Here is an 8,479-nt window from a genome sequence, read left to right on the forward strand (position 1 = left end):
AGATGGTGAACTGAGAAAAAAAATGTCTATGTTTGAAAGAGCCATCATGGAGAATAATCTGAAGTACTCTTCTACTTTCCCATCTTCAGAAAAATGAAGCATGAAAAATTTTCACTTGCTGGTATATATATAAAACAAATAAAAAAATCTCTAACTTTTTTGTTTCCTATGAAACAGAGTTTTAAAGTTTCTTTAATCCTTGTTATTCTGATGATTCTGAGAAGGAAGTTAATCCCAGTGATGTGATTACAAAGTTAACTAGCAGTTATACCTTTAGAGTTAAAATAGAACTTCTTTATTTTTAAATATCTTTAATCATTTTCTTGTTTAAGTGTAAGTGCATCTTTATATTAACTTCCAAAGGAAATCTAAATGAATATGTGAATGGTATATAGTCCCGTGGACTGAAATTCCACACACTAATATAGTTGAATTATTTAAAATTTATTCTTATACTTTTTTTAAAGTCGAGATTTTATTCTTCTCCTAGTTCCCCCTCTTACTGTTCCACACCCCATATCTCCTGCCTATATGCCCCCATGCTCCCAGGGCCCCAAGCCCACAATCCCCATCTCCAAGAGTATGTCCCCACCATCCTGTCCCCTCTCCACCAGACCTCCCTGCTCCCTGGGGCCTGAAGTCCCTTGAGGATTAGATGGACCTCATCTGACTGAGTCCAGACCTGGCAGTCCTTTTCTGTATATGTGTTGGTGGCTTTATATCATCTGGTGTATGAAGCCTGGTTGCTGGCTCAGTGTCTGAGACATCCTGGGAGGTCCAGGTTATTTGAGATTGTTGGTCCTCCTACCGGGTAGACCTCTTCCTCAGCTTCTTCCAGCTTTTCCCCAATTCATCCACAGGGGTTCCCAGCTTCTGTCTATTTGTTGCATATAAATTTGAGCATCTGACTCTTTCACCTGCTGGTTTGGTCTTTCAGAGAGCAGTCATGATAAGCCCATTTTTTGTGAGCACAGAATAGCATCAGTAATAGTGTCAGGCCTTGATGCCTCTCCTTGAGCTTTATCACAATTTGGTCTTGTCACTGGATCTCCTTTTCTTTAGGCTTTTCTCCATGTTTTTTCCTTGCAGTTCTTTCAGACAGGAACAATTCTGGGTTAGAGCTTTTTACTGTGGGATGGTAACTCAATCTTTCCACTTGATGTCCTGTCCCTCCACTGGAGGAGGACTCTACAAGTTCCCTCTCCCCACTGTAGGGCATTTCTTCTAAGGTCCCTCCCTTTGAGTCCTTAGGGTCTCTCACCTCCCAGGTCTCTGATATAACCGAGGGTTTTCTCACCTCCTACCTCAAAAAGTTGCCTGTTTCCATTCTTTTTGCTTTTCCTCAGCACTTCAGTTATGTTCCCCACACACATAATACCTGATCATGTTCACCTTCTTGTCCCATTTCCCACCCAGGCTCTTTCCTCCCCATCACTGTAGTGATTTTTTTAACCTTCTTAACATTTAAAATTGTTTTCATTCATACAGATAATTGAAATTTATTTATTTTTTGATTCATTATCTTATTAGTTTCCAAAGGTAAGAGATACAAATAAAGAAGGTACATTGGGTTGATTTTATTTCACTTCATTTCATTTTTGAAATAGGCACATAGTATGTTGTGTATTGTCCAAGAAGTTCTAGAATGTTTAGGTTCCAGGTGATCTCAGCATTCCATGTAGGTATTATTACAGGTATGTGACAACATACCTGGCTTATATTGTTCTTAAGAAAGTAGTCCCACAAAAATTTCCTATAAACACTTTAAAATTAACATTGCTCTCAGAGATGAAAATATTTCCTGTTAACTTACAAAATTCATAGAAAGTATATTTCTTTCTTGAAAGAAACTAAACTGCTAACTTCAAGGCAGGATAAAAGGACTGATTAGCCCCCTCTCTCTATTCTAGGCCCAACCTCTCTGTTCCCATTGTTCTTGTTTCTATAGCTCTGTCTCTCTCTTTGTTTTCAGCTAGCCCTCTATCTGTTCTTTGCCCCACATTTTTCTGACCTAATGGTTTTGTTTCTGCCTCTATGCCTCTATACCTCCCCCATTTCCTCACTCCTCTACCCTCTCCCAATCATTCCCTTTATACCAGGTCTGTTCCGTGGTGTAATTTCTGAAGGTCACAACATGCATGGGTCCAGCAAATGTATTCCCTTGCTATGTAATATTTCATAACACTAACACATTAAAAGCAACTGACAAAATCTATAAATATTAGTTTGAGACATGGATTTTTGTATTCCCAAAAAGGAATCAAAACAACATTTCATTTGGCTTGGCCTTCAGATAAATTCAGATAACCTAACCTTACCTAATCACTAAGAATGCTAAATTATGCACTTGTTTTTCTCCTTGAAACAATGTATGTCCATCAGTGCCCTTTGACACAAATAAATCCACAAACTTGCTCCATTGACAAGAGCATTGCTTATTTAATCCTGTGATAACAAAAGCAGGTGCAGCAGGAGCAGCATCTGCCCTAGGTCCTCTCAGGAGCTCTTTCTTTTATTCTCTCTCATGAATCACTAGAATTTCAAACAAAAACTATCTGCAGCTGGAGCAGACATGAGATTAAAACAAAACAAAATAAAAAAAAAAAACTACACATATAACATTGCTGGGTTTTTATAGGAAGCAAAATTCTCATACATTTTTTCCTATAAGGAGGATGGAGGATCCTACAACTCAGAAGCAAATAAAACTTCCAAGTTTTAGGAAGCTCAGAAAGGGCTAGGTTTGCTGAGGCCCTCCCAAAGGCAAGAAAAGAGGAACACAATTGCTGGGGTGATGTTTCACCTACCTCTTCCTGGTAAAGAGAATTCAACACAGTTGAATTCTTTTCAACAGCTTAAGAGCAGGAATGCCTCAATGCTACAGGAACCCCAGGAACCCAGGGAGGACTGCTTAAATACACCCCAGCACTGGGGAGGGCTATGCGTCCTGCTAGGGTTGGTCAGTCTGCAGACATGTTAATTTGCATGCACCCACTCAGGAGGGGTTGGTGCCAGATTTGGTCTAGCACCTGCTCAGTGGTGTTGTTTACTGCGATGGTGTACCGGAGACCAGCACCATCTTTTAGGTGCTGGCTGCCTACAGCATGAACAGATTTTTTTTTTAACTACTTGCTTGGACTGATCTTCCCCTGCTTTGTGGGCCCAGCCTGCTAATTCTGTTATCTACTGTATTTGTCTGACTCATTTGGGATAAGGATTTACTTGGACCCAGCTTCATTTGTCACATCCACTTTTCAAGTATAAAAAAAATCACATACTCCATCTACCAACATGGGAGACATTATTTTTTGATATGCAGTTTTCCCCAACAGTGGAATGACAAGACGACCAGAGCCATCCCTTAGGACAGGGACAAATGATCCAAAAGTTACTATTCTCTAACCTAGGACAACCAGTGTCAATAATTTTATATGTCTCTGCAAACCTAGATTATGGCTGATCAACTTCATTGAGTCAGTGGTAGCACTCAGAGTGGGCATACAGGCTAAATGATAACTATATATGTGAACATCCTTCAACTCTGGCCAGATGTACCACTAAAGCCCATTTTTACATTTCCTACTGGAAGCACATCTTATGAACAACCTGGCACTACAAGTGCAAAAATGGTGCTCCTTCAAAAGGAGCCTTCTGCATCAGACTGTCAACTAGGGACCTGGAAACATTCTAATTTCAATATCACTAACTTAAGAAACCCCTGACAGAATACTGGCTGGCAGATTGGAAAGGGCACGATCACAGGGTCTGTGTTAAATGTCAAGAGAGTTTCTATCATGCATTAAGTGACATCCAGATCTTCCATTCTTTTCATGAGGAAATAAAAATTAGCCCATTTCTCATTGCTCCCATAGCAAGAAATCTGTTTTTGGTCCTGTTGTCACAGACCCTCTGGGTCCCTCTTTCTGCATGGAAAGAGTCACTAGTCCGAGATGGGCAAAGAGTCTGCGAATGACAGAAAGATGAACACGTGAGATTGTGTACTATCTGAATGTCATTTGTCAAATTGAGCATCAAACTTTTTATACACAAGAAAATAGGGAAGTTAGGTGACACATTGGCAAAGTACAAATGAGGTTACTGGGTGCTTAATGGCTCTTACACAAAACAGAGGAATATAAACACAAAGACAGGCAGGAACTGGTCAATAAAACAACTGAGACAAAGTCAGCCCTATCTAAGGTCACCTAAAGTCTTAGAAGCCAGGTGTGAGGTCTTACACTCCTAGGGCAATGGCTTTCACACCCAAGTCTTATTTCTAATTAGGGAGTTTGGCTCTAGCTAACCATCTCATTACCCTAAAACCACAGCCAGATCTACTGCCTAAACCATTGTAAATTCCTGTATGTGGGAGTGATTTGGCTTTTATTCTAAGTGATAGTTTAATACCAAAGGCAATTCTGAATGTCACTGAATAGGCAACATTGAATTCCAAACCCATGGTCAGCTCAAGGACTTTCTAGGACATTGGAACACTGGCAAAGGCTTAGCTATGTCAGAAATCAATCTTAAAAGGCACTTATAATAAGATATTACTAAAAGAGAGCACATGGATCTGTACACCAGACTAACAAGGGGATAGGGTATGAATATGTGGGTTATGAGAATGCCAAAGCTCCAGGAGTTGAGTTCATTTTGAAACTCTTTGACTCATGAGTGCTTCCAGGGCTCTTGGACTGCCAAGCAGACTTCACTACAGTGTGCATGTGCGGCATCCTGGTAGACACTAGAGTCCAGTAGCTAAGGGTGTATTTTGGCCATGCATGTGAAAAAACTAACATGGAAGAACTATGGCCTGGATAGATAAAAAAAAAAAAAAAGAACTGGATTCCTGTAATCCTTTGTATGAGACAAGGTTCCCCGGTCCTGCTACAAATCTTGACTCACTAAAACTTCAATTATTGGGACTAGGAGTGGTAATAGCACATGTGTTTAAACCTAAGCACTCCAGAGTCAGAATCCTCTGTGATTTTGAGGCTAGCCTGGTTTACACAGTGTGTTCCAGATTACTCTGACCTACATAATGAGATCCTGGACAAAACCAAAACCAAAATTGAACTAATACTTAAGTTGTTGGGGAAAACTGACTTACCTAATGGAAGGGTGATTTAAACTTCAGCTGGAAGCCCCACATGCCTGGGCCAAACATTCTTTAGCAGTCACTTGGGAAATTCAATGGTGTGGATTCCCAAACCACTTTGAACAAAACATCTATTCCTTGTCTAGTTTCTCTAATCTCTGACAGGACCGAAAAAAAATGTCAATGCAGGTATCAGGTACCATGCCCTTTGTGGGCTATACTGGATATGTTGGGTACACAGCCTCGATTATACTTTTTCTCACCTAATCAGGATTGTGTGTTTTGGGGACTAGCTGTACAATTTTCTTCCTGTTCCAACTTACCAGAGGGGACCATTTAGAAATCTAAAGTACTAGCCAGGTGGTGGTGGCACTCGACTTTAATCCCAGCACTTTGGAGGCAGAGGCAGGCAGATTTTTGAGTTCGAGGCCAGGCTGCTGTTCAAAGTGTGTTTCAGGACAGCTGGGGGTATACACAGAAACCCTGTCATGAAAATAAAAAAAAAAATCTAAAGTACTGGTAGTCGCAAAGTAAATGGTGTGCCCTTGAAATTGGCAACTAAAAATAAAATGAATGGCAATCTGAGTGTAAAATTCATTAACATGATCCAGCTACCTGGACAGAGTCCTGAGGCTACCAAACTCCCATGTATATGTGAAACCATATTAGCAGTATAAGACACAGTTTAAATAATTATTAGTATAATATTATTTTGTGACATAAAATTATTAACTGTACAATACAAGAAACATTGAATTTATTACTACTATAACTCCAAAAGCCCTTAATATACATTTGTATAATAGTATCCTCAGAGGATTGAAACCTTCCACCCTACAGGAAGCTCCTTAAGCAGAGAGATAAACAACTCAAAAGAAATCCAGGAAGCTCTTTAAGCAGGAAGGCAAACACCTTCAAAGAGCTTCAAGGAGTCCCTCAAACTGACAAAAGTCAGTAGGCTTCTCCCTGCCAGAGAAAGGAATAAAAGCTGAGAGTCCCTCTCATATGCAGAAAGATGAGGTACAAAAGAGAAATATGAGGCCAAGGCTTAGAGCATTTCTCCCTGGAAGGTAAAACCCTGGACAATCCCCAACCTTGTTTTCCCAAATCTCTAAAATACATTCAGAAAGAAGCTCTTTGTTCTCTATAGCCAGCAAAAAGCCTTTTTGTTTCTGTGCCTTACAGCCTGAGATGTGATAATTGTAGGAAGACCTATAGGGATATGGAGATAGAGAGGATATGCAGACTACTCCCCACCCATAGCCAAGTTTACTCCCAACTCCTCCCAACTCTCCCCATCTCCTCCGAACTCTCCTCCCAACTCCTCCCAATTCTTCATCTAGCTGTTAAAACCCCCTGTTCTTACTGCTCAGGGTCAAACTCCCCTGCCCTGCAAGGCAGAAGGAGTTTGTCCTCTGCCACAGGCCCTCTGGTCTCTTGTGCCTGCGTAAGAAAGGGTCTCTAGAGTAGATGGGCAGAGATAAGATGTAGTGACAGACAGTCGAACACGGAGAATGGTGTTGGATCTGAATGTATTGTACTGGTTGAGCTTTAGACTTATATAACAACGAATTATCAGAGGATACAAATCACAAAAATACAAGATACACTGAAATTCACCAGTTACAGCAGAAAGGAATTTACAGGGACTAATTAAATGTTTATATTAGGGATAACAAGCCCTGTCTAGGATCAGCCTAATGTCAGGCAAGAATTTCACACTTTAAGGTTAAAAGCATCAGGGGGTTGTTAACTCTTGACAGGCCTTAAGAGTAATGTGCTATCACAGAGCTCTAAATTCTTAGGTCTAATAAAATTTATCTTGTCTGGAGAGTTTCTCCTTATCAGGGTAGTATATCAACTTATACTTGACATGGAATGAAGCCTGTAGTAAAAGATTTCTATCTCAGTGAGACTTTTAGTCTCTATCTGTAAACAGCTGAGTAAAATGGCAAGTGCTTAATTGTTTACTGAATGGGTTAAGTTCCTTGCTGCTATCTGGAATCTAAGAACACTGGGAAAAGGCTTTAGCTATGTTAGAATACAATCTTAAAAGGCATTTACTATAAGGTGATGCTTAATAGAGTGCACGTGAATCTATACACTAGATTAATGTGGTGGAAATTTGAATATAATGGGTTAGGGAAAGAGATGCCATAACTCTGGGAGGAAAATTTCCCTGGACTCTTATCCTCGTGAAACAGCTTCCAGGCTTTTTGCCTGACAAACCGATCCAAACTGGAGAGTTGGCTTTCGCCAGAATATCCAGGAGGAGAGTCCTAGAAATTCATTTCTCATGAGGAGCTTTTTGGCATTTCTGCCTCACAAGCTGACTCCACCAGAGTATCCTGACAGTCCTCAGCTAGATTTAGTAAAAACTCTTGAATTTGGCATCAGGGGGGGTTTTCTCTTGAGTCTTTGGGGTGCTGGCCAGCTCATCCTAGGACTTGAGTGGAGGCCCAGCTTTTGGTGGTCTTACATGTGGGTGTTCATTTGCTGAGATTTGTGGCCTACCCCAGTTCTCAGAAATCCCCGCTGAGAGGTAAGATCCTGCCTTTGTCTATGTCTTTGTCTATGTCTTTGTCTGCAGGCTTTTTTTGAATTTTGTATTCTTAGTTTACAGTAGCCTGTGCACATGAGAGCAACAAATTCCCTGTCTGGGATGGAGGGGAGGGTTACTGACAGATGTGTCAGGAGTAACTGCCTGCCAACCTGGGAGACATCCCAGAAGGTCTGAGGGAGCTCCAGGGATGCCTGGGTATTTCCCATCGGGGAGCCAATTGAGACTGTGCTCACTCACCCGTCTGTTTCTGTTACTAGGTGCTAATTGAGGGGTGCTCACTCAACCATCTGTTTCTGTTACTGTGTGCCAATTGAAAGGTGCTCACTCAGCAATCCATTTCTGTTACTGGGTGCCAAGTGAGAGTGTGCTCACTCAGTCATCTGTTTCTGTTACTGGGTGCAAAGTTAAGAGTGTGCTTACTCGGCTGTCTGATTGGGTACTGGTTGCAGTTATTGTAATTTATTGTGTGTATATCTTGTTTGTCTCCCTGAATGTGACTCTGACAATGAGACAGACTCTTAGCACTCCCCTCGTATGAGTCTTGTGATTTGGACTGAAATTAAGACTAGGATTCACAACCCGTCTGTAGATGTCAGAAAGAGATTTTGAAGAACTTTCTGCTATAGGGAATGGCACGCTTTTGGTGTTGGTTTAACACCAGAGGACACTCTTGATTTGATTGTGATTTCTGCCCTTAAAAATGTTGTTTAGGCAGAGGGGACCAGGGTCTCAACCAAATCAAGTGCCATAGAATCTCATCTAAAAAAATTTAGCCAAAGATCCCCCCCATCCTTGTTGAAACCTTGAGTTCAGTGGAA

Source organism: Mus musculus, chromosome Y (genome assembly GCF_000001635.26).
Source record: "Mus musculus strain C57BL/6J chromosome Y, GRCm38.p6 C57BL/6J".
Lineage (NCBI taxonomy): Eukaryota > Metazoa > Chordata > Mammalia > Rodentia > Muridae > Mus > Mus musculus.